The sequence below is a fragment of the Dasypus novemcinctus genome, chromosome 15, assembly GCF_030445035.2.
Source record: "Dasypus novemcinctus isolate mDasNov1 chromosome 15, mDasNov1.1.hap2, whole genome shotgun sequence".
Classification (NCBI taxonomy): Eukaryota; Metazoa; Chordata; class Mammalia; order Cingulata; family Dasypodidae; genus Dasypus; species Dasypus novemcinctus.
The window spans coordinates 33,466,644-33,483,655 of record NC_080687.1 but is presented as its reverse complement, the minus strand read 5'-3'; the positions used below and the strand labels follow the sequence as shown (position 1 = coordinate 33,483,655).

At 35.1% G+C, this 17,012-nt stretch overlaps 1 protein-coding gene across 9 annotated transcripts in view; it reads right to left on the bottom strand.

Moving 5' to 3' along the window:
• NALCN (sodium leak channel, non-selective) overlaps positions 1-17,012 on the bottom strand; it is a 359,283-nt gene that overhangs the window by 268,488 nt on the left and 73,783 nt on the right. The gene's annotated exons all lie outside the window — the stretch shown is intronic.

The following is a 17,012-nucleotide window of genomic DNA, read 5'->3' as shown; positions in this document are numbered from 1 at the left end:
TTTTATCCTTTCATTAACTCTAGACCACTAAAATCTTACAACAAATAACAGACAAAAGCCTGGTACTGTGTGTAGAATATATATGAGACTAAGACAAACAAACCAATATAAAAATGGGGAAAGCATATGAACTGGCAATTCACAGAAGAGAATACCTGGTTGGCCTGTGAACATAACAAAAGATACTTAACCTCCTTATAAACTTACTAGTTAAAAGAAAAGCGTAGCAATAACTTTCATATCCATTCAATTGGCTAAAATTTAACAGTTTGATGATTTCAAATATTGACAAGCTGGAAGGAAAGCAGATACTGTCAAACAATGCTGATGGAAGTAAATGGGAGCAATTTGGAATATCTACTGAAAATAAAATTGTGCATAAGTACTTCTATTTTCAGATATCAACGGTAGAGAAACATTCACACCGTGCAAAAGAAAACTCAAGCAACAATATTCAGTACTCCAATGTCAGTAATCACCCACAAAAAATGAGAAAGATGCCCCTGGATTATGGAATGACCAAATAAAATAGGTTATAGCCATAGAATAGAAGATTATGTAGCAGCTTAACTAATGAAGTAGAACCATATTTTTTGTGATGGTTAGGTTGGCTAATGTGTCAGCGCGGCCAGGTAATTGTGCCCAGTTGTTAGGTCAAGCAAGCACTGGACTAACTGTAATACAAGGACATTGTTGGACTTTAGTCACCACTGAGTTTACTGCATAGATAGCTGATTACATTTACATCAACCAGGCAGAATGCCATCAGCAATGAATGAAGCTTTATCCAATCAGTTGAATGCCTTAAAAGGGGAAGTGATTTCCGCATTCAGGGAGAATTTCCCAGCTCATCTTTGGACCATCAACGTCTCAAGGATACTCATCAAGGACCTTCACTGCACTTTCATTGGAACCTCTGACTTGTAGCCTGCCTGCAGAACCTGGACTTGTGCCTCCCCACGGTCAAGTGAGAGACTCTTATAAAATCTTATACTGTTGACAGATATCTCCTGTTGATTCTGTTTCCCTAGAGAACCCTGACTAATACATTTATCCATATGAATAACATGTGAAACAATACTCCATGTATTCTATATATACACATATGCATACTTAATTACAAATGAGTTTAAAAGTCTGAAAGAATACAGGTCACACTCCTAGTAATATTACTTTGGAGAATCTGGAGATAGGACCAAAACTGGAGGTAATCATTTAAAATATACATATTTTTTTCTTTTTTAATATTTTAAGAAGAGAATGAAATTATTCCTTATGCAATGGTTTTTTTTTTTAATTTCAAGAACTATATGAACTGTAAGGCAGACACCCTTTGATATTAGTTTTACACAAAACCTTCACTTTGTAAATCAAGTTCCTACAATGAATACTGTATCCATTCTCAGATTAGAAGTCCCTATCAGGACTACCTAGATGCTTATGGGACTTTTCCAACCAATTTATCTTTTAAATGATACCTTTGTATATATTAGTTGGAGCTGGTTTCGTGAGGTGTGTTTGTTTATGTGAGTGCACACATATGTAGAATATAAGGAATTTTCACAAATATATTTGTAATTATATTACTTTGGTTCTCCTTAGTATGCTAATCAATTGGCAATGTGCAAATGTACATTCTACAATGTTTAATGAAATAAATGGTACAAATATACAAATGATAGTGTGCAAAGCGTTTGACAATGCACAAGGTACATCTTCAAGTATCTAACATACTAACAAATACTAGGACAAATAGTACATATCGGCAGCGGACTTGGCCCAGTGGTTAGGGCATCCCTCTACCACATAGGAGGTCCACGGTTCAAACCCCGGGCCTCCTTGACCCATGTGGAGCTGGCCCATGTGCAGTGCTGATGCGCGCAAGGAGTGCCCTGCCATGCAGGGGTGTCCTCCGCATAGGGGAGCCCCACGCGCAAGGAATGCACCCCGTAAGGAGAGCCGCCCAGCACGAAAGAAAGTGCAGCCTGCCCAGGAATGGTGCTGCACAGAGAGCTGACACAACAAGATGACACAACAAAAAGAAACAGATTCCCATGCCGCTGACAACAACAGAAGCAGACAAAGAATACGCAGCAAATAGACACAGAGAGCAGACAACCGGGGTGGGGGGGAGGGAGAGAAATAAATAAATAAATCTTAAAAAAAATAATACATATCTTCATCAGCATCAGTGTAAAAAAGCCTATTTTGAAATAGATGTTTTTATATTGATCCCAAATGAACAGTAATGTAAAAGTATTTTCAGTATATTAATTCAGTATTTTTAAATACACTATTAAATAAATCATCTGTTTAATGTTTGAGGTGCTTTCTGTTTGAAGGCTCATATGTCTTAGAAGGATGAAACAATGCTCTAATATATTCAGTTTTATCTCTAAATTCTATCATTCATGATATGGAGAAACTATTTGATTAAACTGTTATAAAATTATTGAAAATAATTTACTTAAGAATCACTAAGGGTGCATTTTTAAAGATAAATCTACTTTGTCAAATAGATCATAATAAAAATTTAAAAATATATTCCAAAAAATAGCAATCATACTCACCATCTATAATAATAGTTTCTTATAATACAAATAATATCCAAAGTTTATTTTTCCTTATATTTACTTAACAGGAAAGCTTACTTTTGAATTCATCAATATATTAAACATAAGTCAACCAATTAATTTGATATAGTAGGGAGTCACATAAAGACTTCAATAAAGAACTTATCAAATTCTTAGCCGATGACAAGACTTAAATAACTCATAATTACAGACCTCAGTCATTTATTTGAACGAGAATAAATATCTCTTTGTCAAGATTTGCTAAATAAATTACAAATTTAATGGCATAACCTATTGCCATTACCAACCAATCTGTACTCAGCAATTCTCAATGTGAACAATACATGCAACTTGGCTAATTCTGCATAAGTACAATTTGTTCTTGGATTACATTTCCATAGGCCCTGTGTTTATGTTCCTTTTTTTTAATTTTAATTTTTTAATATTTTATTTTCTTAGTGCATGGTGTTTGTTTTAAAACCAATAATAGGAAAAAAAGAACTCTTAAAAATGGACTCAATCCAAGAGCAGAACACAGGATCTCACTCAAAAATGTTATACTCTGTCTACATCCTCAAATAGTTGGCTAAGTTATTGATGACAATCTGCAACCTATGAAAATGGAGCAAATGTAATTGACTCTAGCAGAAGGAACAAATAGGTCACAAGACTGTCTACGATCTTAGAGGGGTAACACAGGGGAATAGTTCTCAGGTGGTCCCTATTTTAGGATGCTGACATTGTGCATTGGCTATTTATAGACTGTTTAACTACTTGGGTAAAATACATTTCCCCAGATTCCAAACTTTGTGTTAGCATTTTGTTGTAATCTGGTAAAGAAGTTCCTGAAAGAGGTCCCTTTATTATACAGGTGCATATCTGCAGAGAACAAAAAGTGTAACTTGGAGCTCATCAAAACACATCTCCCAGCAAACCAGGGTGAGAGAAACTTAAGCTGTTAATTATTATGCATGATAGAACATTTGGGAAATAGGCTCTATCGATATAATTCTATTTAATTATGTGACCAGAGAGTCAGATCTGATTATCAAAGGTAAAATGGTTACACACTTCATAATTCTTTAAGTTTTTGTTAGCATCAATTTAAATAATTTGAGTACCCGCAACATCTCTGTTGGCTTGTAGAGGAGTAGCTGATAGAGAGTTCATGTTACTGTGCAACAAGTATTCAACTCTGATTTAGGTAAATGAAAATAATTTCAATGAGTAACATTTTAGTGGGCTTTCCTTTTCTAGAAAGAATGAGAAGTCATTAAAACTTAATGCCAGAATTTAGAATACCTTATCAGGTTATTTAGTAAATAAACTTTGTTTTCTGAGCTCCTTCCCCTCCCAGCTTGCTCGCTTGCTGGCTCACTCTCTCCTTTCTTTCTTCTTTTCCAGGTTTTTGTTTTTGTTTTTGACAATGGTCATTGTTCTTGCTATCCTTTTCCTCGAAGGATTAAACTTATGGACAGATGGTTCCCGGCAACATTAATACCGCAGGTGTCTGTCTATAGCTTCTCAGTGGCTTAACACATTAGTTATTGATCTATTTGGAATACTTTCAAAGGAAATACATCTTTCACATGAGACGGATTACAGATTGTCTAGAGATTAACAAATCTACTACAGATTCAGGAATAGTTGATTTTATGAGATATCTCAAACAAATGTATAAATAGAGCTGACCAAAGGCGCTTACCCTTGCCAACCTTACTTCCTCACTATCAAACACACGTTTTTAAAAGGGGGGATAAAAATAATAATACCTTTTTTCTCTAAGAATTACATGATGATCTTATTTCTAAAATCATTCCTTGGCTGTATGCTTCCAAATGAGACAGACACTGATGGGGAATAGGCTTGTTTGGGGCCTCAGACAGATCTGGGTTTTAATTGTGATTCTGTCACCCAAGTGGACAATATTGAAGGAGGCACTTAACCTCTTCCAGCCCCTGTTATCTTCCCTGTAGGAGCTAACACCTACATTAAATGTTTGCTTTGAATATTAAATTAGCTAACCTAGGGACAAGTACCTCTTGCAGAGCTTGGCACAATGTAGGCAGTTAATAAATGTCCATTTCTTTCCCCTTTCTCAAATGGTTAAGGGTCACGGTACGGCACAACAATCCCAAGGCCTCTTGAATTCTGCTCCTAATACAAACAGCCAGCTGCTGCCGCTTTATTCCATACCATCTGCCATCCAGGGTTTCCTCCGAGGGTCCACTTTCATTGGCCCAGAGCCCTCTCTACCCTTCTGTAATGGTCTCAGCAAAATGCTTTTCCCCAGCAGCTGCTCCTTTCCTTTGTTCATCTTCCAGGCCACCACTAGCTAGTTTCTTAGAGCTGAGGTTTTTTTTCCTTTTTTCGCAGACTAACCACAGACAGCTGCAAGGTAATTAAGTCCTGCAGGTGTCTCCCCTTAAGTTAAATGTGGTGTGACCAGGACACAAGATGGTAAGAATATGTAAGATATGTCATCCATTATTTTGACTCATTTCTGTTCATTCTAGCCTCATTTTCCAGAACTTTATAAAAGTCAGTTTGCCATCAGTAGCAAAATCAATCACTGATTAAGAAAGGAAAACAATTTTGTTTTAGAAACTTGCTTGAGACTTTCATCAAAGACCCAAAAAAAAAGAGAACCCATTTTACAAGTTTCCCTTTGTTGGTGTTAAATCATTCAGCAACATCTGTATTTAATACCTATTTGGAAGTATTAATTTATTGAAAATAAGTTTGATAACCTGGCTTATTGCTTTTTATGAAATTTTGCACTCCCTATTCCCTATCACTTCATAGTCCTACATTTTTATAAGTTTTTTAGTAATAGGTCAATAGACAAAATTCTTAAGTCATGGCTGAACTAGGTTGTATATCATTCTTTTTTCTCTGACTTTGATTAGAGAAGCTATAGGTTTACAGAAAAATCATGCATAAAATAGAGTTCCCATAAACCACCCGTTTCCCTTGAATCCCTTATATTTTTTATGTAACATTTTATGTAATCTAAATATCTTTTAAAAATAAATAAAAAATATATTTAAAAAAACTTCAATGGTAGGGATGAGTAGGCGGAGCACAGCACATTTTTAGGGAAATGAAACTATACTCTATGATATCCTATTGGTGGATAAATGACATTATGTATTTCTCAAAATCCATAGAACTGTACATACCAGTAGTGAACTCTAATGTAATCTATGAGTTTTAGCTCCTAAAAAAAAGTATCAGTAGTAACAAATGTACAACACTAAATGCAAGATGTAAGAGGGGGAATTATACACACGGGGGAGGGGTGAGCTGCAAATATGGGAACAATACACACCCCTTATAATTTTTATGTACACCTAAAACTTCTCTAAACATAAAGTTTATTACTTAAAAAAATGGATTCTTAGGTCTAACCCCAAACAGTCAGAAACAATGCACAATCCTGGTGCCAGTCTGGATTCATATCTGGGATATTTTATATTTTATATTATTCATTTTATTTATTTTATATTATTCATATATTTATTTTATTTTATATTATTTTTTATTATATTTATATTTATTTTATATTATTCATGTCATTTATAAGGCTCATTAGAATGTTAGAGAAGTTAGAATTCTGTGGTGTCTCATTAGCTATGTCTAAGTTGAACTGCAGCACTTTTTAGATTCCAATAATTATTTATATCAGTTATGTCATAATTCCTATATCTCCATTTTGAACAAGCTTGTGTTGAGAAAGTCTATCTACCTTATTTCATTGGTCTGCCATCTAATACTAAATCTTTTTAGAAAAGAAAAAAAGAGACAATGCATCCTGTTTGACAACTTATTTCTTAAAATCTAGCACAATGTTTAAGGCTAGCCAAAAATGTAAGCATGCAAGTAGAATTCTAAATTCTGAAATAAGTCATCAAATCACTCCCTAATAGGGAAATGGGCATATAACCAATAATGGATTTTTAATAAATTGAAGACAAGATAACATAACCCATCTCTGGTCCTGTAACAACACTTAACCAGTTACTTTTAGTGTTAAGCATAGTGCTTGAAATGTTATAAGTTCTCTATAAATAATACTCAAAATTGTATTTTTCCAAAACCTCGGAGGTTAGGCAGGTTTCATAAATGTGAGAAATGGGGGTATAAGACAAGTGGGGGGAATGAGACCTGTGGCAAACTGAAGTGCTCATGCTCAACTGTAGCACAAAGTTAAAAACATTTTAAAGCAACCTGAAGCCTGCCCCCCTCCTCCCACTCACGCACGCCCGGGCATGTGCCCTGCATCTGGCACATGGCTGCAAGTTAGTAACCCTGATTATCTATCATAGGTTAAAGATCAATACTTTCTTCTGTATTTTTTTCACCATCATTTCTTATTTCATTTTTACATTTCTGTTTGAGGGCAAGAACTTGCTTTTATTCATCACTATATTTATATTATATTTACATCACTTTATTTTCAATATCTATTTCCATGCCTCAGATAAAATAAATGCACAGTAAATGTTTGTTGAATTTGCTTTTATGGTCAAAGTTCATTGTTCTATTATTAGCATGAAACAAATATGATCAATAATAATCTTTATAACAGTAATTGTGGTGGTTGTAAGGTTTTTGGTTGCTGTTTAATAATAGCAACTGATATTTACTGGCTAATTATGATTTATTTTAGCATAGTTTGCTGTTATGAATCCCAAGCCATAGGGTATGAGAGCTGAGGGCTAGAGAATAATACAGGGAGAAAAAGGAAAAGTGGAAAGAGGCATAACTTTCTAGTGCCCACTCTGAATGGACACCATCTTATTTTTCATAGTCCCACTGGCTCAGGTTAGAAGCACTTTTTCTAGGGCCATTGAACTTACTCTCCTGAGGAAGACCTTCTTCCTCTCCTCAGAACAATTTTGGCCAAGCAGGGGTCATATGTTAGAAGAGGGCAGCAGCAGAAGAGCAAGGAACTGGCCCCGACTTTAGCCCTCGTTAGCCTTGAGGTAAGCTAGGGCTTTCCTAAATGACATTCCTTCTTGCTCCAACTGATTTGTTAGTGAAATTGATTTAATTTAGTAATGTCGAGGGAATCATGTTCCACTGATGGCCATAACCAGCAGTGAAAGTTTTCTTTGTCAATATAAGACGTCTGTGTTAATCTAGCCACATTTGTTTAACTTGAGTACTTGGTTCAATGTAGAAACTACATCATTTCAAATGAACAAAGACTTTTCATACTAGAGTTGTATTTAAATTTTGTTTAAATTTTCAGTCACAAAATTTCTATGGAATGAGGGTTTAAAATGGTTAATAAATATATATATAATATGAAATTCTCCCAAACTTATTCAGATTTTGAGTGTACATGGAGCGCCCTTAGATTTAGAAAAGACGCCAAAAGAAGTAAATGAAGCTTAGTTCCTTCTTAAGGCACCTAAGATATAATGAGCTAATTTTAAGTATAAGGTTAATAAAAACACACACACACACAGTATGCAGTGGGAAATAAACAGAATGAAATGTTAACTTTCATGCCAAACTTTGCCGTCATAATTCAGAGGTCAGGGAGACAAATGTCAGCTGATATAGTGGGAAATTTACTTGAGAGGAGCAGGCCCTGAAAGGTGAGGAATATGTATTGATAGGTTGTTGGAGGAAGGAGGCATTCCAGAAGCAGGGGTCTGAACATTTTCTGAGGGAGGGGTTCTTAACCTTTTCTGTTCCACGGACCCCTTTGCCAGTCAGGTGAAAACCACGGACCACTTACTAAGTCCACACTCTACTGTGTATTATTTAATAAATATATCACACCCACACCAACACGTTCCCACAAGAATAATGTCTTTTTGCATTTCAATTCAAGCTCATGGGCCTCTGGTTAAGAACCCCGGCTCTAGGAGAAGAGTGTGACCTGCTGGGTGTTCAAAGGAGTACAGAATACATACAGTTTATCTTTTTACTTTAATACTTATGCGTATGGAAAAAGAATACTTTACCTTTTTTAAAAAAAATTGCTCATACAATACAGCCAAAATTACGACTTTCTATAACTTTTTGAACAATGAACTAGCAATTGTCTATTATATCAAAAATATGCACTCCCCTTGACCCAGAAATTCAGTTTCTAGGAATCTAGTCTAAAGAATAGCTATACATGTGCATAGGTCAAGTGTGTTTGTGACTGTGTGTGTATTCAATACATTCCTTATTTTAGTAAAAAACTGAAAACCACTTAGTTGTCTATATGTAAAGGAACAAATAAAAGCATTTTCTTAAATACCATGAAAGTGATAACGAGGAAAGAAAGAAGGAAAAGAAAGGAGAGAGGGAGGAAGGAGGGAAATGTATGTATTAAGAATTTATTATTTTTTTCATTATTTACATTTTAGCTTACTTGAGGTATTACTTTCATAATTTAAAAATATGTGAAATATAAGTGGATATGCTATCTTAGAAACCACTAGATATTTCCAGTGAATACTATCTTCTATGTATAATATGAGAAAAATCATTACCTTATACCCTCAGAAATCCACTTTGAAAATGTCGTTTTTTATTGTCTGATGGGAAACCCACTCTAGCAGCTGTCTTTTCTAATTAATTTAATAAGAACTCCTGAACTTTGCCTAAACACCAGGCATGGGATAACCTTTATTTTTAAAATCACACCTGCAATTTCTACCTAATTTTAAAATCACACCTGCAATTTCTACCTAATTACATTTCTTCCTAATATTCTGAGTAATACTCACACATCTAACTTCGGTTTAAGTAAGTCTAGCCTTGTTCAAGTATCTAGTGAAGGCAAAAGATGCATGAACCCTCGCTGTTGCATTCAACCGGTGGGCATTTCCCAAGCCCTGTTTTGACCAAGGGTTCTCACAAGTATTCATCTTGTGAAATTTCTTGATTTTTTTCTCCTCTATTCAATAAAAATTCATCAGGTTTTCTTTGTTCCATGATAAGGGAATTACATAAGAAAGCAAATATAGAGTTATCATTTTTGGTTGAGCTTTATTGCCCTCATTCTCTCTTCCACATGTATTTTCATAAAAATCAATAAGTAATTCCAGTGCAACATGAAACATAAAAATTAATGCAAGAAAAACAACCCTTTGGTGCTTTCTCAGAAAATATTACAAATCTCAATTACATAGTTCACAAATTAATCTTTACTGTGACTTTTTGTGCAACTGGAATAAAAATGTACATTTTGTAATAAGTCATAGTTATAGATATGCAAGAATTTTCTACTCATTTGTAAAGCTTTAATCTAATAACACATACAGCAATATAAAGTATGGTTTATCAGTTTGAGAATCTAATAAATAAATTTTTAAAAAGTTAATTTAATAAATTTTAACAAAATTAAGTTATTTTGTATTACAATTTGAGTGAAAGTAATTTCTTTCATCAAATTCAGGAGCATATTTAATATCAGATGTAAAAAGAGACAAATTATTAAAAGATACAATGCCAAGAGAAAAAAAAATAGCAAGGAACTTTTAAGTAAAGCAAATACTGAATAATGTTAGACCTGTGTAGAAGGATTTATTGTCATTTCTACTTCAGCAAGATACAGGGATAGCTCCACGTACTCAGCATTCACAATTTTGAAAATGATCACTGACATTCTTTTTCATCGATATTTAATAAAACTGATTTATGATTTACATAGGAAGCTGAGTTCATATCTTGTAGCCAATACTACCCATGTCAAAGGAGAAAAATGTCATAAAAGTAAATAACAGTTAACATATATTTCCCCTTGGAAAAAAAGGCTGATGCCTGATTTCAAAACCCATCAATGCCTTCTTCAGAAGTGACTCAAGAGTATCTGCGAATCTTATGGGCTACTGACCACTCTAATTTTCCCATTATCTTGAAAGGTCCAGTTAATTTCTATTTCTTCTACTTAGATTCATACATTCCTATGTGCCAACTCTCTGTCACACGGTATGCAAAGGATTAGATGCATACCAACCAGAGCTCCTCAGTTAGCAGAGGAAATCACTCTCCTCTTTGCACTCATGCTTCTGCTCAAAAGACTTCAGGAATAGAGAAGAAGGCAAAGGCATCTGGTGGATGATTATGTTGGAGAGCATATCTCTCCTCTGATTTTATGAGACTCTATAATAGATCAGCTTCTTGACATGTCGCAGGGAATGAAGGCCACCCAGGGCAGCCTTCATAGATGATGGAGTGTTTGCAGCCTGAGATCTCAGGCTTTGCCTCGGAACACAAGGCAGCAAGCCTTGGCTCCTGCATGTGGCAGGTGTGGAATTTTGGACAAATTGATTCTTTATCAACTCATTCTTCTCACTTATCATTTGGGAATAATGATAATTTATGGATTTATTTTCAGGTTGAACAGGTAACAGAAGGAAAGCCTTTTGGCTGGGGCCAGATTCCTAACAAGCAATCAATAAATGATAGTGGTAGGAGTCATAAATAATGACAGTAATTATGATACTAAAGATTGGCCATTGGACAATTAATGGTCAATGTAACAACATAGTGTTTGTTATTCCCTGGCTTTATCTTTGATAATTGTACATAAATAATAGGGAAAATAGTCTACTATGTAAAGTCCATGTGGTATTAAAAGCATATATTATTTAAATGTCTTTTTTTGAGTTATTTTCAGAATTTCCTGATCTGTAGTTTCATCTTGCTTATATACTTCTATTGGAAAAAAAAGTTGTTTCGATCATGTTTAGTTTATTCTGGATTTTTTTAAAAATTGAGCTTTTATCTTTTATCCTTAAGATTCTAAAGACAATGAAAAATGCCTGATATCTATTTACTTCCAAAGTGGCTTCCCAGGATTAGGTTTGTCACTAAATTATATTGCATTGTTCAGTCAAAACTGAACATGTTTTTTCCTTTAACTGACTGTACAGTTAATGGATAGTTCAAAACACTACCTCAATAGTTTTGTACTCCTGTACCAAATTTCTTACCTTCTTTTGAAAGATCGTGACAAGTAAATTACCAGTTTAATGGTGTTGCTCTGATTCCTTTCTCATGTATGCTATATTTGTTGATTTTTTTTTCCTAATTGGCATATTATATTCGTTTGGTATAGTTCTCCAACAGCATTTCATCAACGGTGAAAATGCAAACATACTACTATGTAATTAAGGACGAAACTAAATTTTCAAAGTTATTTCATCTTTATAAATGTAAAAAGGTTTGGAGGAGACAGCAAGTTATGCAGGAAGCTGTGAATCATAAAAACTGAGGTTAGTCCAGTGCTCTCTGAGATTTCTTTAACTCTAGCCTTATTTGCTTTGGTACTGTTTCCCCAGCTGTAAAAAGTTTAGATAAACTACATGACTGCATCATCTTTTAGAGCTCTGAATTTCTGAAATTTCATTTTTAGTGCTATTACAGAAAATCACAATAACTCTTCTTTTCATGTCTCGGGTTGCATGTCCCCCATGTTTGTAGGCATGGGATAACATAGAAGAAGTGAGAGGCTGACAGTGGGGTAAAGCTCAGCAAATGGAAGTAGGACAAATTTCCAAATAGAGTAAGTTGTGATTTTTTGGTTTCACTTCTATGGTATGATCGTTTGGTTTGACCTGTCTCCAAACCTTTTCACTTCATTTTCTCACATGCTCATGATAATTGTGGAATCTGAATGTTTGCTGAGCAGATTTTATGAGCTTCAGGTTTTTTTCTCTTTTATATAAATTCCTCAGTGAGTGTGGAACTTGGGGGATGCAATATCTTAAGTTCGCAGGCCCATCTCTTAGAGAGGCTGTGTTGGTTGAGCAAATTTAGGAATGAGCCATAGGGAATTTACCGAGAAATAAATATGGAAAGGTGCTTAAAATGGAAGGGAGTGATAAAGAAAAACCAGCATCTCTGGTTGGTACATGTATTTAGGGGAGACAGGAAAATAAACCACTGAGTGCTGCTGACTGCATGAAATAGCTTGGAGATTGCTCTTGTCCAATGCCCCAAAAGGCTGCTAAAAGAAAGGAGTGGCTCCAAGCCAGGCCACCAATTCACATATACAGGAATAAATACAATCAAATATGTATGGGAAATTAATGAAACTGTAGAAAATTCAATGGCCCAGGCTAAATGTTGCTAAGAGTCTAAAGACAGATAAAGCACAAAAGAGAGGACCTTTTTTAGAGTAGCAAGAGAGGAATGACTGATTAAAGACCAAACATCACCAAAACTCAGCCCTCTAGAATTCTATACATCCATTAGAATTAAACAAAATTTGGGATAATGGTTAATATGGGCTTAGGGGAATATTAAGAACCTCTGTCCCCTACCTCCTCTACTCTTTCTTACTGTGGAATCCAAGACACATGAGGAGTAAACTGCTGCAAACAAAAGGGAACTGGTGTGTTAGTCTGCAGGCTTCTATGTCCTGCCCTCCCATATTAAGTTTTCTTTTTTAAATGAAATTACAGGAAAAATGCATTCACATGTTACCATTGGAACTCTAATTTCTGCCCACTGTGTGTTTGCTCTGTGCTAGACACTATCCCCAGCATAATTTCTCATTTACTTCTCACATGAGCTATGAGGTAGGTCTATGATTTACCCCATTTCACAGATAAGGAAATTGAGGTAAGAAAGGTTAGTTAATTTTCTCACAGTCACCACACTAGTATATAGTAGAACCATGACCCAAATCCTAGTGCCATCATTTTGAACCTCTGTGCTTTGAGCAGAACTCAACCACAAAGGAAGTATCTGCTCATATCTTTTCAGGTACATTGGAGCAAAAGGCATACAAGTCTTCAGATTTTAAAACATATTGTACAGTACATTTCTTTTGAAAAATAAAACCAAGATTTAATAAAAGTTGATATTATTTTTACTCCTATGGAAATGATTTTCTGGGTGCATGGTCATAGTTAAACTTATTTTGAATTTTGGATTAATTTTATCATAATTACTAATTGACTTTGTAATGCATTCAAATGGCAAATATACATTTATCTCCACTATATGTTTCACATGTTGTATAAGTGATGCACATTCTTATTGTTAAGTATAAACATTAAGGTCATCAACATTATACCAACTCCCCTATTTCTATTCTGCCCTCTTCTAAATAATCAATAATTTATAGTACTTCCATTATATTATGTAAATCCCACAGTTGTATTAGCTTTGTTCTCACATCAAATAGATAGATACTTGGTTCAGGACCAGCCACTTTGACAGGTGAATCACCTCCCTGCATCTCTTGATTTGCTGAATTTCTTCAAGAAGATTTCATGTGAAAGATAGCAAAGGTATTAAAAAACATTTTGACACATTCTTTCCCTAAGGTCTTTGTAGGTGTTGTGTCATTGCATCCTAGAGTTGAGTATCAACTTGAGGAAGCTTCAGGTCTCTCTGATTTACCCTCCAAGGGCTCACATGATTATTTTTTTCTCAATACCAAGGCTATGGTAACTTTAGCTTTGGATTCTGGCAGCTTTATTAAGATATGTCTCAGTGTTATTTGTTCTATGTCTGTTTACTGACATATGTTGCACCCTTTTAACTTGAATGTTCATGTCCTATGTTTTCTTCCAAGTTTTTTTGAGTTATGTAACTTGAGTATTTTAAAAAAATATACATAAAGGTACATACTTTCCTGAATTTTTTATTGTTACTCATCTTTGTATTCAATCTTTATTGGACTAGCTATTTGAAGATAGCTCATTTTGGGGCAAGGTCAGGGTGTAGTGGGATGAAGCTCTTTATAATATAGTGTTTGTTGCTTTAGTGCAGTGGTTCACAACTCTGGATGCATATTAGAAGCTCCTGTGAGCTATGCCTTGGCCCACACTAAGATTTTCACTGAATGGTTGTTATTTTAAAAAGTTCTTCAGGTCATTCTAAGGTATGGCAAGATTTAAAAGCCTGATTTAACCTTTATCTCTTCCTAGTTAGTTCAGATCAGCAGCGTCAGGCCCCTCACATTTGAGTGCCTCTACTACTACAGTTGCTTGCAAAATCCTCCCAGAGCCAGCCTACAAACATAGATGCTTTCTCACGTAGTGGGCCCTTCTGCTCTTCCAGGCATATCAGTTATTTTAGAAGATCAGTATTCTCCTGGCACAGTAGCCAGAATCCTTTAGGGAAGTTTTATGTTCCCTGAACTATTACGTACCTAGTCCTCTGATGTTGTGGTTTATAGTTACAGGTTTTTCTGAGTCTCCTTAAAGACAGAATTTGTGTTTCTATTTTTCAGACTCTTTAATGTTTAACTGATTTGAGAGATGCAAAGGCATAAAATGGCTTTACTCTGTAACCTTACAATAAGTACTCTAATTTTTCTACTTTGGCTTTTAATATATTTTTTAAGTTGAGTTTTCAATATCATTGCTATTAAGTTTTAATGAGACATAAAGTTACTTGTAAATGAAATTTTGTAACATTTGAAATTCAATGGTAATTTGATTAGTAAGAAAAAGAAACATGATTCTTTTTAATTAATAACGATTACTTATATATACAAGTACATTGGCCAATTTATATGCACAATTAGGCACCAAATTGCATCCTAAATTCAACTGCATGCTTAAAGAGATGACCAATATGTCTAATAAAATCATTTCTTTCTCTCATTTTGTGAGAAAAACTGTCTTTTTTAATAAGAACTTTAAAAATAATCTCCTAAAACACTGCAGTTTTTGTATAGACAGAGATATATAACATCAATAAGCAGCTATCACTTGTAATGTAAACTATAGTGATCATTTTTAAAGTTTTTGATTATAGTACCAAGTCAACATTTCATTATCTAACTGTTAGTCATACAAGAATAGTCCTCACATAAGAAAAAGAAGCAAAGAGACCAAATTAAGCTTGCATGGAAGGAGACACCAGAGAAAGTAAATACCGCCAACCAAAACAGACTAATTCAGGATAAATAACAGCAAGGAAACAACTTAATTTTCTCTTATGGCTCTACTCCTAACATAGACTAGTTACCAATGAAGTCAAAAGCACATGAACTTTGTTGAGTCAATTCGTAAATATTGATAGAGGCCTCCCTGTGAGCCAGGCCTTGGGCTAGGCCCAGGAGACATGAAGATGAAAAGATATGCTTCCTGTTTTCAAGGAGCTTAAATCTTTGGGAGATAAATGTGCAAATAAACAGAACAGCTACAGTAAGATGATTGCTTCAGCAGGGTCCTGTTGCCCAGGGCAAGTCTCCCCTAGAACCATGCCTCTCAAGTCAATGTTCTCTGAAAGACGGATTTTACCCTAAATTAGTTGAAGGCATTGAAATCATAGTGGAAAAAAAAGATGATACAACTTGAATGTAATGCAGCACTTTGAATTTAGGCACAACTGCTGCATTGAAATGGCCAATTGAAATTCGATTCAGCAATGTAATTTAAAAGGATGGGATGTTTCTTGTATGAGGACAGCCTAGTCCCTGAATGCCGGCCACTGCCCGCATAAGACTTGCGTCCCTCAAAGAAAGGACTGCAGGCTCTGACCAGCTATGCATTCTAGTCTGTGCCCCAGTGAAAAAGATTGCTGGAACTTGTTCAACAGTCTACTATATCAGTACATCTCATTTCCCATGCCACCCCAGTGATTTCCTGCTCATCCCTCAAAGTCATGGGTACAATTCATAAGAGGCCTCTGTGCTTATGAGAAAGGGGAAAGGATATAGGGTTGGTTACAAAGGCAGATAAGTTTAAGAGAGTGCAGCAAGTTCAAATGCTTCACAACTGATGGCTTCTAGTTTCTCTGTGAAATAGGAAAGAGTATCACTGTCTAAAAGAGATGGAAAACTATCCTCCTGCTAGAATACTAGAAATACACTTTGTTTCTAGTATAAAGGCATAGTAAAATATAAGAATAACAACAAGCAAAAACTGATTTTGTTTCTTTATACCAATTATTTGTGCTTAGCAGCCAAAGTTCAGGACTGTATTTTATATGAAGGCTGTACCCTGGTGGTTTAGTTCATATGTCAGGAGACTTATTCCTCAAGCAATGCAAGACCTTCACATACACTTTCTGGAATTCCAACACTTAGCCCAGAGTTCATTATAATCTCCTGCATACACATTCTGGAGTTGCTACTGACTGATGGCCATGGTGGGAATAAGAATTTATCAGCTACTTTTTCAGATGCTGGAAGGTTCATTGGCTGGGTTTGCAGTAGTTGCCTTCCAGAGTGGGCGGTGACGGATGCTTTCTTCCCTGGCAATGAAAGCCTCCCTTACACAGCTCACCCATTGAGGTATAAAAGTCAGGAAGTAGATTAGGTTTCCCAAAGAGCACAACCAACCCACTGAAGGACTTTTCTCTTAGGTCCTCAGTAAATGTGTCCAGAACTCCATTGAGTGCATCTGAGCCTTGAAACTTTAAGGAAAAATTAGTTGTTGTTTTTTTAAACACTGCTGATAAATATTCTTGAGGCAAAAATAATAATAGAGTAAAACAGGATTTTACTCTAATATGAAA